The sequence below is a fragment of the Nycticebus coucang genome, chromosome 11 (genome assembly GCF_027406575.1).
Source record: "Nycticebus coucang isolate mNycCou1 chromosome 11, mNycCou1.pri, whole genome shotgun sequence".
NCBI lineage: Eukaryota > Metazoa > Chordata > Mammalia > Primates > Lorisidae > Nycticebus > Nycticebus coucang.
The window spans coordinates 73442886-73460164 of record NC_069790.1 but is presented as its reverse complement, the minus strand read 5'-3'; the positions used below and the strand labels follow the sequence as shown (position 1 = coordinate 73460164).

General features: G+C 39.5%; 1 protein-coding gene across 6 annotated transcripts in view; it reads right to left on the bottom strand.

Moving 5' to 3' along the window:
• Positions 1–17279, bottom strand: part of MAGI2 (membrane associated guanylate kinase, WW and PDZ domain containing 2) — a 1522816-nt gene that overhangs the window by 148194 nt on the left and 1357343 nt on the right. The window lies entirely within an intron of this gene.

Genomic DNA, 17279 nt, shown 5'->3' with positions numbered 1-17279 from the left:
CCATCATGATTTTATCTAAACCTAACTACCTCCTCCCAAGGCCCCATCTCCAAACACTATCGCTTTGGGAATTAGGGCATCAGTGTATGGGTTTTAGAGAGATATATAAATATATACATATAATTCAGTTCATAGTAAATATCTTCTCATATCTTTCTATAGATATTGAGAAGTTTTCAAAGCCTTCTTTCAATTCCCTAGATGGTCTCCATTTTTTCTAGTTTTCTTTCATTTCTTTCTTATTTGCTTGTTTTTCTATTTTAAGAATAAAAATTTCACACCTGGCGGTCATGATTGCTGTGTTCCATTCTGTTCCAAGTTTTAAGAATTCTGAGCCTCTCTGAGTTTCCAAAGAAATGAGTGGCTCTGTGTTAGGCATATCTCTTTTTGGTTTCCTATACCTTGCTGAATGAGTTGCTACTTTTTGGTCTTTAAAAAATCTTGCACACTCCTTTTCTCATTCTTTACTATCATTGTTTGGGGGGGGTCTAAAAAAATGAGAGGAGACAAGCATGTTACCATTTTACCACCACCAATTAGAGATGGAAAATATCTTTTGCAAATTTAAATCAGTTTACACCAATATTTTGGTGTCCCAGTTAGAGATCTGAAATCTACTTGGAAAAATATTGTCAAGTATTTTATATACTCAAACTTTAAAAGTCCTGTCATTTCCCCATAGCCTTGAAAGATAAAAATATAAAAGACAACTGATTTCTTTTCAAGTGTTCAGAAAATGTCATAAAATTATATTTCATCAACCCTGGGTTTTGGGTTAAAAATGTTCAATGAAATAACACTTCCTTTCTCTCCTCTCCATCTCTTGACTGCCTTTTGAAGCACATGAGATTTCATACCCATCAATGTACTTGGCTTTGAGTAATTTCTCAGCAGGCTCAATAGAAATGGTTGATAGTTACAAGCAGGTGTTGTTGACAAGTCATGTTTCTCATTTTTACAGATGCAGTGTATTTTATCTCTGCCATCTCCTTTTTCTTTTTATAGCTTCTGAAATTGTGTTTTGTAAAAAGTCACTTGGCTATCTTTACACAGTTTCCCTGTTACAATAGGTAAATGTCAAAAGCAATCAAATGCAATATCAGATTTCCATTGTATTCCCCTAAGCCCTCTGGCAGATAATAACTTCTTGCAATATTTTCTTAATATAAATGGAAACAGATACCCAGGCAAATGATCCCTCCTGAGCCAGCTGTCCTTTTCAATATGTTACCCAGAAGATTACATGAATATTTATCGGTTCTTCAGTTTCACACATAAGCCCAAGTTCTACTAACAGGGTAGGAAGTGTGTTTTAACTTGAAATAATGCAATTTTGCATGACTGGATAAAACTAAATATGAAAAGATCCCCAAGCAAAATGTTCAGGAGCTAGAAGATCTTGATTAGATATTAACTTTGTAAATAATTTGCTGCGGGACCTCTGAATGGTGAAATAAATTATGTCAGTTTCCTCACTTGAAAAGTGAGAGCATCACCACACCTGGTCTTTCTTTCTGTTCCTTGTCTTTCTTGCCTAAGTATAGCACGTTTTAACTTCATTTGGATTTCTGACTATATGTTTTTTCTCTCATGATTTATATTTCCATGTATTATATAACTATACATGTTTTTACTTTTACTAAGCAAACATGCTTCCATAATAATTATACCTGAGACTATCATCATAAAATCACTTATTACTCTAACATGAGAAATGAATGAAAAATGAGAAAAGAAGGACTGCAGAACCTCAAAATGTGTTTTGTTGTTCATGAAGTGACATGTCAATTATACGGAAGAAAGAGACTAAATGCAAAACAGACAAACAAACAAACAAAACCAACCCCAAACAAAAAAAGCAAACCTCACCAAAAAAGATATATGGATGGCTGAAAGCACAATTTGCAACATCATTAGTCTTTAGGGAAAGTATACAAATTAAAGCCAAAATGAGATATCACTATGTACCTATTGGAAAGGCTAAAATTAAGAAAACAAGCATAAAGTCGAAAAATAACAAGTACTCCCACGCGTAGGAAGCATCTGGAGCCTTCATACGCGGAAATACAAAATGGCACGGTGACTTTGGAAATCGGAACTAGCAATCCCACTTCTAGATATTTACTGAGTGAAATAAAATCCATTTCCACCCAAACCCTTTATGACAAGGTTTATTAACAGCTTTAGCTGTAATTACTCAAACAAGGAAACAACCCAACTGCCCTCAGCTGGGAATGGGCTCTCTAACTGTGGTGCATCCAGACAGTAGAATACTCTTCTTCCTTGAAGAAAAACAAGGAAATTTGGGTGGTGAATGAGTATGTGCTGCTCCTGTAAAATATCACAGCTAGCCTGTGACCTATGTCACAGCTCACAACTGATCCCCCCATGAAACAAAGATAAGGATCCCCCCCCCACAGAATAACTGCACAGCACACTTGCCACAAACATCACGAGACTAACAGGCACCACCATATCATCACTAGTAAAGTAACAGTTAGTAATAGATACAGAGTAAAGAAAATTGGATTTATGTGACAACTGAAGTAATCCACAACCAATTCTGAAAGCCTACGGGGAGTCAATGGAAATTCTTACAGACGGATGGAGGAATTGGGATGGCGGAACTTACACTGGTTTGTTGCCTTTGCATGGCATCTCCTCCCACTTGCGAGGGGGACCCTTTTCTACTTTCCTGGAAAAGCCTAGGCATATCTCTGCTTTACTTTAAATAAAAACTATACTTCTTTTTCAGCTATTTTGGGGGCCCACCTGCCTTATTTTCTACTCCTCCAGTGTCTTGCTCTCTCTTTGACTCAGCCAAACTTGCTAGTTTTGCTGGGTGAACCAAACCAGGCCCAGTGAACAGCTCAGAGGTTCTCACCTCTAACACTAAGTAGAATAAGCACACTCAAAAGGCTACACACTGTATAGTTCTATTTATACAGGAAAAGGCAAAACTACAAAACAGAAAATCAGAGGTCACTAGGGCTAGGAATGGGTGAAGGGATGGACTCACTGCAGCAGTAGTCAGAACTAAACACACCTGTCATAATTCAGGCTTCATACTAAAAAGGGTAAATTTTACTACATAGAAATTAAAGCTTATGATGGGGGGAGGGGAGTGGAAGTGAAGAAGCAGAGGGAGATGAAGAGGTTTTGGATGGAAATAGAGCTAAGCAAGCAAAGAAAACCGGACATCAAATGAGAAGGAGGAAAGAGGCAGGCGGGGAGAGCAGAAGCTGTGGGAAGTTAGCTGTGCTACCCAATCAGATAAACAGGACTTTGCTGGGTTTCAAGAATGGTGGTAGTGGGGGCTTCAAAGTCACAGGTGATATGATTTTCAAAGACACAGTTCTGTGGATTAGGAAGGTCTACACTGTAGGTGTGGGAGTGCCATGAGCACAGATGATAGTGAGCTGGGATAAAGAAGGAAGGATAGGTCATGGTAGACCTTAATGCTGTGCCCAAGACTTGGAACTGATCTTATAGCCCAGTGAGAAGCCACTAGTGGATTATGAGAGTTAAGTGAGATCATCAGACTTGTTTTAGAAAGAGTATGATGGTGGTAGAATAGCAGTGAGGCTAGAAGCAGGGAGGTAATTTAAAGGCCACAAAATACTCCAGAGCTGCGCAGTCCCACGTGGTGGCTACTAGCCACATGTGGCCACTTAAATTAACTGAGATTAAAGATAATTAAAAGTTCAATTCCTCAGTCATGCTGGCCTTATTTCAGATGTTCCATGCCACATGTGACTAGTGGATACAGTATTATACAGAATAGAATATTTTCATCATTGCACGGAAAGTTCTACTGCATGGTGCTAATCTAGAACCTCAAGGAAGGCATCAACAAAGGCAACAGAGAGGGCCTAATGTATTCATTTTACATCTGGAAAGTGCGTCTGGGTAACAGCTTGCCTTCCTCTCACAGGAGTGACGGATATGGTTGTGTATAAATTCAGCTGGGATGTGAATGCAGGTACCTGGAGGCCTTCTTTAAAGCTTGTGGTCATACATGTTGACTGGAGCTGGGAATGACTTAGCACCAACAGCATCAATAGCAGTGGCTAATTTGGCACCAGGTTTTATTGTATTTCAATTTTGTCAAGTGCCATAGGAATGTAACCATTTTTCATCTTGGTGTTCATCTAACAAGCCTAGTAAACACTTGAATGAAGATTTCTAAGTTGAAATATCCTTCTTCTATCACAAGTAATATCAATAGCTCTGTGCCAGAAAACCATAGGGCAAAATATCTTATAATATGTGCTCTTCTCTGCTTTCTGGAAGACCTTCCCCTCATGATGAATCCATAAATATACATCTTTATGATGAATAGCCTTAGAACAGTAAGTTTTGGGCCCTTTGCTCTTGAAAGCAGATGGGTTCATCAGGTACTCAACATCTGAGCATTTTTGTGGAGCAAATCCTTGCCTGGCATAGAGAAATGAGATCTGGGAGAAATCAGACTGAAAAATAAAAATGCTGATGGCACACTCTACTATTTAGTTTTCTCTGGCAGTGTAAAAAGCCTTAGAAATGACTAGTGATCTGACTCACCACTAGTGAGTCTGGCTGATTAATCTCTAGAAATGATTCCAACCAAGTACTGAGAATAGTTTGGTTGGGAACAAATCTAGCTCAAATTGCAAATTTATTGGTGGTCAAATGAACAAATAAAAAGCACTTTCATCAGATTTGCCATGTCAGGAAGGAGTTTCAGTAGAAGCATTCCTTAAGTCCTTGGTGGAAGTTGGGCAGCAAAAAGAAATGCTATTTATCTTAGTCCAAATAAGAAAAATATACTTAGTTGAACATAGTTGAACAAGGACGATAAATAACAATACTATATCCATTTAGCAATAACCTGCTTTTAAAATGATTCTGCACATGGAATCAGCTTTATTAGAAGACTGCCCTGACATACTTTCTTATGTGGATGATTGTTGGGAAAAAGAAGAAAAAGAAAATTACACAAAATTTTATCCAACATGAGGCCTTGAATAGAATACAAAGAAAAAGTGTCTTCTGCAAAAGTGAGCTGCAGTTTCCGAAAGTGTTTGAACTCCATGGGAGAGTGATGGGCAGGCACACTCCACTGGTAGAGGATCATTCTGTACCTGAGGTCTGGGGTTTCTTCTTAGTTGCAGCCTCTCAGTACTAGTAGTTAGTACATAAGAAGGAGCCGCAGGACATAAACCCAGAGGAAACAGCTACTGATCGCCCATTTATTAGCTTTCAAGACAACCAAATAGCTAACGGTAAGAAGACATCCACCTTCTGCTGCTGCTGCAGAATCTTTGAATAAAAACACTTTCCTGAAAAATGATTCCCTAGTGGGGGAAAGTTGTGATTTATAAGCTTCATCAAACAATAAGTAAAACAGTCCAGAATTTAAAAAAAATGCTGTGGACACACAGATTTTTCTGATGGCTTGTACTGCTCTTCTTGAAAATAAATACAAATGATGGTGTTCTCTGCAGACTGACTCTTACAATTTCAAGGTCTTTAAATATGTTAGTGCCAGGAAAGTGAAATGTTCACATTTGTCATTTTAGTTAATGAATGCTTTGATGTTCAGATACCAGAGTACCCAAGAGTTTGATGCAAAATCTATTTTGGTTTGTTTGTTTGTTTGCTTGCTGGCTGTAGGACCCAGACAGCCAGAATTTAAACTGGGAACAAAACTAGTCATGTTCAGTATTGAAAAAATGGAATTGAATCAATAGGTCCTATTCATCCTAGTCTTAGCTGAGTACGATCCTGTAAAGAAGTAATGGGATTCAGAAGTTGTTCACTTGGAACCAAAATGGGTTGCTTTGTTAATAACGATTGTGAAATGAATAAATAATTGGAAGTAATACTTTTTTCTAAGGAGCTTGGGATGCCATCCAAATTCTCCTATTTAGGACTATATAATTATCACTGAGGCGGTGCTCACACAGATGGGTACGATTCCAGGAGGAGCTGGTGCCAGAAGGAGGTGGATCAGAGCTCACTGAGGCCACTGCCCCATGCTTCAGACAACAAGGGCTTTGCAACTCTGATGGATGTGGCTAGAGGGGCTGCCCAGAGGGTCTAGACGGCTCCCCTGCCCCTGACTTCTTAGACTCTCTCATCTGGGACTTCACCAGGTCCGGAGGTGGTTATGGTCATTTACCCAGGCTGAGAACAACTGGTGGGAAATCTGTATTTTGGGACATGCTGCAGTTTCACTTCATTATTGTGGGACTTCTCAAGCTGAGTGAGGATGGGCTTGCACACAGTTCCTCCCCTCAGTGATCTTCTGCCGCTTCCCCATGTCTTCCTACCTTTGAGGGATGAACATCCAGGTTACACGCAGAATGAGTTAGGGCAAGCACAGTCACAGTTTTACTCTTGATGAGGACGGTGCTTGATCACTACAGGAGAATCTCATCAGCCTAAATTAGATGAAAATCCTTGAAAAGCTCATGCCAGGAGCTGCAGAGGATTTAAAGAAATGCTATTGTTCCTTCCCCTTAAGAAACTTTTTTTTTTTTTTGGTGGGGGTAGGGAGAGCAAAACATAAACACACAAAAGTAAAATGACAATATTAGTTGCTAATAACAGAGATAATAACAGAAGGGAAGTCATGGAACAGTAAGCAATTAGTGGGTTTGCAGACAAGAATCTCCACATGGGAATTACAGAAAAACTCTTGAAGGAGGTGGAGGAGGGGTTGGGCAAATTTAAGAGATGAGATTTTGGGGCTGATTGTGTGAGATGTTTACTGTTAGGGAAAGAGTCTCTGCTGCATCAAGTTGCTGTGAAGATTAAACACAATGTAAGATTCTTTTTTTTTCCTTAACAATTTTTTTTACCAGCACCTTGTACCCCATAAATGCCTGAATGTACACAGTTATGATTTAATAATGTAAGACTCTGATCACAGTGCCTTGGAGAAACCTTGGTAAAAATTACGATTTTAAAGAGGAGCCACTCCAAGTGGCGGCAGGCAAAACATAAGACTAACCCAGGTTTGATGGAATGGAACCTGGGAAGAGCTATTGGTGAAAAGCCACTGTGTCCAGATCACACAGGGTCTCGAGTGTGAGAGAGGCATGATGAACTTTATCCAGTAGTAGATGTTTTCATGGGGCGTGCTATGATCCAGGACTTGTCACAGGAAGACTGCATCGTACGTGGAAAGTGCTGCCTGTCTTGGTGCACTTTGCATCCTTAGCCCTCCTCTCCTACCCTAGGCTACCTCATGAAATGGAAAGTTACACTAATAAATGTGAAAAGACTTATTTGATTTAAAACATATGCACATCAGTGTAGATGATGAACGCCAGGTCATCTTTTTAGTACATACAAGTTTTTCCCCAAATTATGAAGATAATTACTTATCCTGTGATAATGACAATGACCTATAATTAGAAGCTCAATATTTGCAGGGAGTGGGATGGGGAATTGGTATTTTACATAGGCTCCCCATCCCCCTATTTCTTCTGTTATTGAAAGTCTCACATCAACAGTGTGGGTGATACCATCAGGCCTCCTAAGTGAGCTGCTCTCAGCACAATCAGAGCCCAGAGTGAAAGTATTGTGTTACTGAAGGAATCCAAAGCACAGATTCATGTAAGGAATAAGGAAATATTACATGTTGCAAAGCTGATTAAGAACCCTGACTTGCTTTTGTAAACCAAGGAGAAACAGAGAAATGAATGAGACTTGCTTTCTAATGCCTATGTTTAACTGCATAGCGATGCTTTCAGGAACTTTCTAGCAATGCAAAGACTTTGGAGATGCAAAATTGATTGGCCAAAGTTTACAACGATGAAGAGAAGGCCACGGCACTGGTAACAGCATCAGTTGCATCTATTATCTGTGTTTTAAGGTGATCAGTGAATAAACCTCAATATTGAATTTTGAAGAAAACTCACCACCACAGCCCAAACCAATAAAACAGGATGAGGTGCTTATTCCTTGCTTAGAAGCTTGTAACCATGGTGTCATTAAAAAGAGTGTGTTCTAGAGGTTCCAGGTTCGCCAAGACAGCTGAGGAAGATTGGGTGCAGCTTGCTGGGGAGTGGGGAATCTTGCTTTCAGCAGCCTCGTTTTATCTCAATGTGTTCCATAGCTATTGTCATCTGGTAATACAAGTGCTATGAAGTGAAAGAGGGAGGAAAACACTGCCTCAAATCACCTCGAAAGGGGAGCTAGCTGGTTTAGTGTATTCAAGTGCTTGTTTCAGATCATTTGGTGACAGAGGTTGAGAGAACAAAAGAATTCACCGTGTTGGGAGCCACTTTCAATGCACAATCAAAGAAGAAAGCAACAAGAGTTAAAATGAGAGCTTGAGCTAATGAAAAATGTGGTTTGGGCCTCAAACTCACTCATGACTATTCACACGCCAACAAAACTCATCTAGTACCTTATTTTTCACACTGGTTTATGGCACGGTGTAACTTAGAGCTGGAAGAGGCTGTACAGACCATTTCCCCTTATATTTTAGCTGAGGCAGGAGCACAGGAAGACCAAGTGACTTGCTCCAGGGACTTTGGAGTTGGTGGGTAAACTGGTGTGAGGCTTGGGGTCACTGTCCAATATTTTGTCCATTTAGTTCACATTTCCTGGTGTCGGGGCAAGAGAGTAGAGATCTCAGCTTTTTTTTTTTTCATTTTATTATTATTCTTAAATCATAGCTGTGTACATTAATGTGATCATGGGGCACCATACACTGGTTTTATAGACCATTTCACACATTTTCATCACACTGGTTAACATAGCCTTCCTGGCATTTTCTTAGTTACTGTGTTAAGACATCTACACTCTACATTTACTAAGTTTCACATATACCCTTGTAAGGTGCACCGCAGGTGTAATCCCACCAATCACCCTCCCTCCGCCCACCTCCCTCTTCCCGCCCCTCCCTTTCCCCCCTCCCCCTATTCTTAGGTTATAACTGGGTTGTAGCTTTCATGTGAAAGCCATAAATTAGTTTCATAGTATGGCAGAGTACATGGGATACTTTTTCTTCCATTCTTGAGATACTTTACTAAGAAGAATATGTTCTAGCTCCATCCATATAAACATGAAAGAGGTAAATTCTCCATCTTTCTTTAAGGCTGCATAATATTCTATGGTGTACATATACCACAATTTATTAATCCATTTGTGGATCGATGGGCACTTGGGCTTTTTCCTTGACTTAGCAATTATGAATTGGGCTGCAATAAACATTCTGGTACAAATATCTTTGTTATGATGTGATTTTTTTGTCTTCTGAGTATATGCCTAGTAGAAGAATTATAGGATTGAATGGCAGATCTATTTTTAGATCTCTAAGTGTTCTCCATATATCTTTCCAAAAGGAATGTATTAATTTGCATTCCCACCAGCAGTGTAGAAGTGTTCCCTTTTCTCCACATCCACGCCAACATCTCTGGTCTTGGGATTTTGTGATATGGGCTAATCTTACTGGAGTTGGATGATATCTCAAAGTAGTTTTGATTTGCATTTCTCTGATGATTAAAGATGATGAGCATTTTTTCATGTCTGTAGGCCTTGCACCTGTCTTCTTCAGAGAAGTTTCTCTTCAAGTCCCTTGCCCAGCCTGCGATGGGATCACTTGTTCTTTTCTTGCTTATATGTTTGAGTTCTTTTTGGATTCTGGTTATTAAACCTTTGTTGGAGACATAACCTGCAAATATCTTCTCCCATTCTGAGGGCTATTTGCTTGCTTTACTTAATGTGTTCTTGGCTGTGCAGAAGCTTTATAGTTTGATCAGGTCCCAGTAGTGTATTTTTGAATCTGTTTCAATTGCCCGGGAGGTCCTCCTCATAAAATACTCTCCCAGACCGATTTCTTCAAGGGTTTTCCCCTGCGCTCTCTTCTAGTTTTTTATTTATTTATTTATTTATTTTTATTAAACCATAGCTGTGTACATTAGTATGATCGTGGGGCACCATACATTGGTTCATAGATCGTTTGACACATTTTCATCACATTAGTTAACATAGCTTTTGTAGCATTCTCTTATTTTGCTAAGACCTTTACATTCCACATTTACTAGGTTTCACATATACCCTTGTAAGATGCACCACAGGTGTGATCCCATTAATCCCCCTCCTTCCCCCTCTCTCCCCCCTCCCTCCCCTCCCTTTCCCCTTTCTCCCTATTCTTAGGTTGTAACTGGGTTATAGCTTTCATGTGAAGGTCCTACATTAGTTTCATAATAAGGGTGAGTACATTGGGTACTTTTTCTTCCATTCTTGAGATACTTTACTAAGAAGAATATGTTCCAGCTCCATCCATGTAAACATGAAAGAGGTAAAGTCTCCATCTTTCTTTAAGGCTGCATAATATTCCATGGTGTACATATACCACAATTTATTAATCCATTCGTGGATCAATGGGCACTTGGGCTTTTTCCATGACTTAGCAATTATGAATAGGACTGCAATGAATATTCTGATACAAATATCTTTGTTATGGTGTGATTTTTGGTCTTCTGGGTATATGCCCAGTAGGGGGATTACAGGATTGAATGGCAAGATCTATTTTTAGATCTCTAAGTGTTCTCCAAACATCTTTCCAAAAGGAATGTATTAATTTGCATTCCTGCTGGTGGGAATGCAAATGCAAACATCCACGCCAACATCTCTGGTCTTGGGATTTTGTGATATAGGCTAGTCTCACTGGAGTTAGATGATATCTCAAAGTAGTTTTGATTTGCATTTCTCTGATGATTAAAGATGATGAGCATTTTTTCATATGTCTGAAGTCCGTGCATCTGTCTTCTTCAGAGAAGTTTCTCTTCAAGTCCCTTGCCCAGCCTGCGATGGGATCCCTTGTTCTTTTCTTGCTAATGCGTTTGAGTTCTCTGTGGATTCTGGTTATTAAACCTTTGTCGGAGACATAACCTGCAAATATCTTCTCCCATTCTGAAGGCTGTTTGCTTGCTTTACTTAATGTGTTCTTGGCTGTGCAGAAGCTTTTTAGTTTGATCAAGTCCCAATAGTGTCTCTTCTAGTATTTTTATAGTTTCATGTCTTAAATCTTTAATCCAGTGAGAGTCTATCTTAGTTAATGGTGAAAGGTGTGGGTCCAGGTTCAGTCTTCTACAGGTTGCCAGCCAGGTTCAGTCTTCACCAGTTGCCAGCACCATTTGTTAAATAGGGAATCATTTCCCCACTGAATGTTTTTAATTGGCTTGTCAAAGATCAAATAATGGTAAGTAGCTGGATTCATCTCTTGGTTCTCTATTCTGTTCCAGACATGTACTTCTCTGTTTTTGTGCCAGTACCATGCTGTTTTGATCACTATCGATTTATAGTATAGTCTGAGGTCTGGTAGCGTGATTCCTCCTGCTTTGTTTTTATTTCTGAGTAATGTCTTGGCTATTCGAGGTTTTTTTCTGATTCCATATAAAATGAAGTATGACAATGGAGCTTTAATAGGGATTGCATTAAAATTGTATATTGCTTTGGGTAGTATGGACATTTTAACAATGTTGATTCTTCCCAGCCATGAGCATGGTATGGTTTTCCATTTGTTAACACTTTCAGCTATTTCTTTTCTTAGAGTTTCATGGTTCTCTTTATAGAGATCTTTCACGTCCTTTGTTAGATAAACACCCAAATATTTCATCTTCTTTGGCACTACTGTGAATGGAATAGAGTCCTTAACTGTTTTTTGAGCTTGACTATTGTTGGTATATATAAAGGCTACTGATTTATGAATGTTGATTTTGTAACCTGAGACGCTGCTGTATTCCTTGATCACTTCTAAGAGTTTTGTAGTAGAATTCCTGGTGTTTTCCAGATACACATTCATATCATCTGCGAAGAGCGAAAGTTTGATCTCTTCTCACCCTATATGGATACCCTTGATTGCCTTTTCTTCCCTAATTCCGACAGCTAAAACTTCCATCACAATGGTAAAGAGCAGTGGAGACAATGGGCAGCCTTGTCTGGTTCCTGATCTAAGTGGAAATGATTTCAATTTAACTCCATTCAATACGATATTGGCTGTGGGTTTGCTGTAGATGACCTCTATCAGTTTAAGAAATGTCCCTTCTATACCAATTTTCTTAAGTGTTCTGATCATGAAGGGATGCTGGATATTATCAAAAGCTTTTTCTGCATCAATTGAGAGAATCATATGGTCTTTGGTTTTTAATTTGTTTATGTGCTGAATTATACTTATAGATTTACATATATTGAACCAGCCTCGAGACCCTGGGATAAAACTGACTTGGTCATGATGTATAATTTGTTTGATGTGTTGCTGGATTCTGTTTGTTAGGATCTTGTTGAATATTTTTGCATCTATATTCATTAGTGATATTGGTCTATAATTTTCTTTTCTTGTTGGGTCTTTTCCTGGTTTGGGGATCAGGGTGATGTTTGCTTCATAGAACGTGTTGGGTAGTCTTCCTTCTTTTTCTACATTTTGGAACAGGTTGAGTAGTATAGGTACTAATTCCTCTTTAAAGGTTTGGTAGAATTCTGACGTGAAGCCATCTTGTCCTGGGTTTTTCTTTTTAGGGAGATTTTGTATGGTTGATGCTATTTCAGAACTTGATATGGGCCTGTTCAACATTTCCATCTGATTCTGGCTAAGTCTTAGAAGGTGACATGCTTCCAAGTATTGGTCAATTTCCTTCAGATTTTCATATTTCTGAGAATAAAGTTTCTTGTAATATTCATTAAGGATTTTTTGAATTTATGAGGAGTCTGTTGTTATTTCATCTTTGTTGTTTCTGATTGATGAGATTAGAGATTTTAATCTGTTTTTCCTGGTTAGGTTAGCCAAAGGTTTATTTATTTTATTGACCTTTTCAAAAAATCAACTTTTTGATTGATCTGTTGTATAATTCTTTTGTTTTCAATTTCATTTAATTCTGCTCTAATTTTGGTTATTTCTTTTCTTCTACTGGGTTTGGGGTTGGAATGTTCTTCCTTTTCCAGTTGCTTGAGATGTCCCATTAAGTTGCTGCCTTCCTCTCTTTCCGTTCTCTTGAGAAAGGCTTGCAGTGCAATAAATTTCCCTCTTAGGACTGCCTTTGTGGTATCCCAGAGGTTCTGATAATTTGTGTCTTCATTGTCATTTTGTTCCAGAAATTTGGCAATTTCCTTCTTAATCTCATCTCTGACCAGATCTTGGCTTTTTGTTGTACTCTGTGCTTTCCCTAAGGTCAGTGATGATTTAGTGCCTGTGTGGCTGGGGAGGTGAGTTTGGGTGAGAAAAATACTCACTCCACTGCTAGTTCAGTTTAATTTCATCCTCTTTAGGGACCATGATTAAAAATGTCATAAATGTGAACTAAATGGAAAGAATATTGGACAGTGACCCCCCAGCCTCATGCCAGTTCATCCAACAACTCCAGTGTCCCTGGAGCAAGTCACTTAGTCTTCCTGTGCCCCTGCCAGCTGAGTTTTTGAATCCTGAGAATAACTTTTAAATTCCACAGTCTATGGGCAGTGTCCTCAGGACATTTTATCAAGGATAACAAACTGCTCCCCTGAACATCAGATGGCAGTGACCTTAGGGAAAGTCAGGATGACCAGGTCAATCTCCAACCCATGTGGGGGTAGGAACACATGGAAACAGAGACCTTCAATCAGCACCACTGGGAGAACAGGAAGGAAAGAAGGAAGAGTTGAAACGTTTCTTCCTCCACTGTTGACTGTTTAGGCTGGTACCGTGGCTGCCATCCTGAGTGTGCTCTAACTCACAGCTTGTTAAGGGCCTGTGTCTAAGTTTAGAAATCTTTCAACAGGCTGTCAGCCTCCAACACTGACATCCAAGTTGCCATGTACATCTACCCCATATAGTCCAACATTACCTTCCTGACAAAGTATCAGAAAGTCAGAAACTAGGGTCTCTTTCCTTTCATCACTTGTACCAAAGCCCTTTTTGGGAACCTACGGTGGGAAAGCAGGTTTGGAGAGGAAGTAGAAAGCTCCTATCAGGACAGGTTAACATCTCTGCAGTAAAGCCTGCTGTCAGGACTCCAGCCCTGAGTGTGGGAGACCCAAGGACCAGCCTACCAATCCCACTGTGCCAAGCTCCTGGGGCAATTTGTAGAGTAAGCATCTGATCCATTTGGTAACAGGAGGCTGCCCAAGTCTTCTCACAGACTGAGAGGGAGTGACAACAGTTTGTCAATGGTAGGAAATGCCTTGAACTTCCCAAATATTGTAGAGTTTCTGGTTTTGGCATTATTTCTCATTTTCTATGTTTATCAATCATGGCAATGTTCATGGCAATGAGCATCTTCCTATGTCAATCTTTGTTCAAACAATTTTAGGAATTTGAAAGGCAACTGCCTACTACAGTTCATTGTTACTCTAAGCTCTGGTCTGAAAACCACTTTGCTTTCCCTTGGGGTCAATTTTAAGGTCTGAAAGAAATACCTAATATTTTGGATAATGAGAAAAAATGCTCAGGATACTGGATTATTCTCACTTTAAATCAAGAATGATTCCCCTACGCTACAGTCAGGAGCCTTGTAAGACCTGTCTATCCACAGTCAATTGTTGGCCTTCTGAGTCACTGGCCTTGGAAGGAAGCAGTTTGTCCTTTTATTACTTTGATATAGTTCCTTTTTGTTTTGGGGCAAATAATATTTTGAAAACAAAAACATGTTGTGTATGTGAGGCTTTGTTAAAAAACACTACTAAATACCAGGCAAAAAATAAGCTAGGAATCCTGTTTCCCAATTTCCCAATTAGCAGAACAACCCCAATCCTTGATAAGGTTGTTGGCCATTACTGAAGAAACCACAGAGGGTATCTCCATCCCCAGGGAGGGAAGCTCGCATCTGGGTTGTTCCTCTCTCTCCTCTTCTCTGATAACACTCACTAATGTCATAGTGTTTGCAGGGAGATTCTAAAAGGCTTGGTTTCAAGTATAAATTTTGATGTTTTCCTTCATCTTTCTAGTTTATTAGTGTGTGAATTCCCGAGTGACGAACCTGCCATTCCAGCTTGAAGCCTTGGCAAAGGCACTCTGAGCTGGTCTGGCTTGGCTACTATTTCTCTAACTGTCCACACCACTGATCCCAGCTGCAGGTGGTGGAGTAGTGGGAAATACTGTGTCCCAGAAGGTCAGCATATGAGGAGAGGAAGGGGAAGGGGAGCTGCCCATAGAGATATGCTCGTCTGCTCCCAGATTTAGCTGCCCTGGGAGTGTGGCTGGCTCTGACTAATAGTGAACCATACTGAGAGCCAGGATGAGCTCTGTGAGCTGGTGGAACAGAAAGATCATTCCTAGTAGGCATGGTGATCTAGATAGTGGCAATGACACATTTAGTGCTTCCTTACTCAGACCAGTGCTGTTCTAAGCACTTCCATGCCTCAATTCATTTAACTCTGTTTGCAACCCCATGAACTAAGCATTAAAAATGATCTTTTCTTTAAATCAAGGAAACTGAGGCCCGAAGAGTTTACTCAGCTTCCTTAAGGGTGTGTGGTTAGTACAAGATAAAGCCATGTTTCAAATCCAGGCAATATGACTATGGCACTCACACCACTCTCATGTAAATGTAATGGTGCTACTGTCGAATGCAAAACAGCACTTTGTTCACCAAGAAAAGGGTTCAGGGAATAATGATCCTTGGGCTCAGGTGGGAGATGAAGAGAAAAATGACACAAGCCCTGGTAATGATGGTGATTCCTGAGCACCTGACAACATGACCCTCTCTTAGTCTCACTGAGCCCAAACACCCTTGATATTTTTGACCATGGATATGCGGCCCAAAGAGAGCTCTTTATCATTCATGAGGCACTTAGTATTACTCTTCAAAATTAGAGTTCAAGGGCTGGGTGCAGTGGTTCATGCCTATAATCCTACCACTCTGGGAGGCCATGGAGGGTGGACTACCTGAGCTCAGGTGTTCCAGACCAGCCTGAGCAAAGAGAAACCCCATCTCTACTAAAAATAGAAAAACTAGCTGGGCGTTGTGGTGGGTGCCTGTAGTCCCAGTCTCTGAGAGGTTGAGGCAAGAGGATCACTTGACCTCAGGTGTTTGAGGTTGCTGTTAGAAGTGATTCCATGGCACTCAAGCTCAGGGTAACAGAGGGAGACTCTGCCTCAAAAAAAAAAAAAAAAAAAGAGTTCAAATTATTACAGATGTTAAGTATAAAGGAGCATCAGCTCCAGGAAGCTTTTAGGAGCATGTTGGAAATTATAGACTATAAATGCAATGTGCCATCAGTATAATCACTGCTTTTGCCACAAAGCATGGGGCAACCTGCATTTCAAACTCCCTACATTGAAAAACAAAACAAAACAAATACGTGAAAAAAATGTTATAGGAGTTAAGAAGCATCATGAACTCTAGGATATATTTCTACTCTCCAGGGTGATGTCAAGTAATTGTTCTTTTGAGGTCAGTCTGATGTCACTTGGTAGGAAGAAAAATTCACAGATTAATTATAAACATTTGCACTTGTTCTTTTCCAGATCTACTTATGCGTAGATGTAGTTGCAATAGAAAAAGTGATTGTGGTTATTTCACACAGTAAGTGCATACATGTTGTACACACCACATACACATTCCCTATACATTTAGAAATAAAGCTGTCACACTTCAAATGAAGTTGAAACTTTGAATACATGCTTAACACTTTCACTGTGGCAGTACACTTTATTTCTATTCCATTCCTTTAGGTATTCTGCCCCAGTAAATCTGAATTTGGAATAGCTGCAAAACCCCTCTGTGAACATTTTCCCCAAGTGTAAATTATTGGAAGGCTGTTTACATAATTCATGAAAATCTTTAGTCTTGTGCCCTTTTAATCTTGGTGAATCTGTCGTACTGACAGAATTCTACTTTTAGTCTATGCTTAAAGATTGGATTTATTTCTTCTCCTTATCATGAAGAAAGAGAGAAATGAAATTGTACTTTCAGATGTATTTCATTTGGCTTCTGCACATATTTGCCAAGGTTTAATGCTTCTAAAGTTTTCACTCTTGAATTTTTCAAGGCAAAAGCTAAACAGGGAAATTCTCTCCATATAGTTCTGGTGGTTTTTTCATAACATTAACTGTATCTTATAAAGTTCTTATTTATTCTCAATAATTTTGTTTCCTGAGTATTGTTTGATACTCATCCTTCCCCATCTCCACGTGCTGAAAACTAACACAGTTTATAAGAGTTCAGGACTACAAGATGGATGCAATTCTTTATTTTTCTCTGAATGTTCCTTCATTCTGGTGTTTCTATTCACAACATTCTGGGCCAAATCACTTCAGCGTGAAAAACGCACAAGTGTTCCTCCTGCCTTTTTTGCCCTGCTGC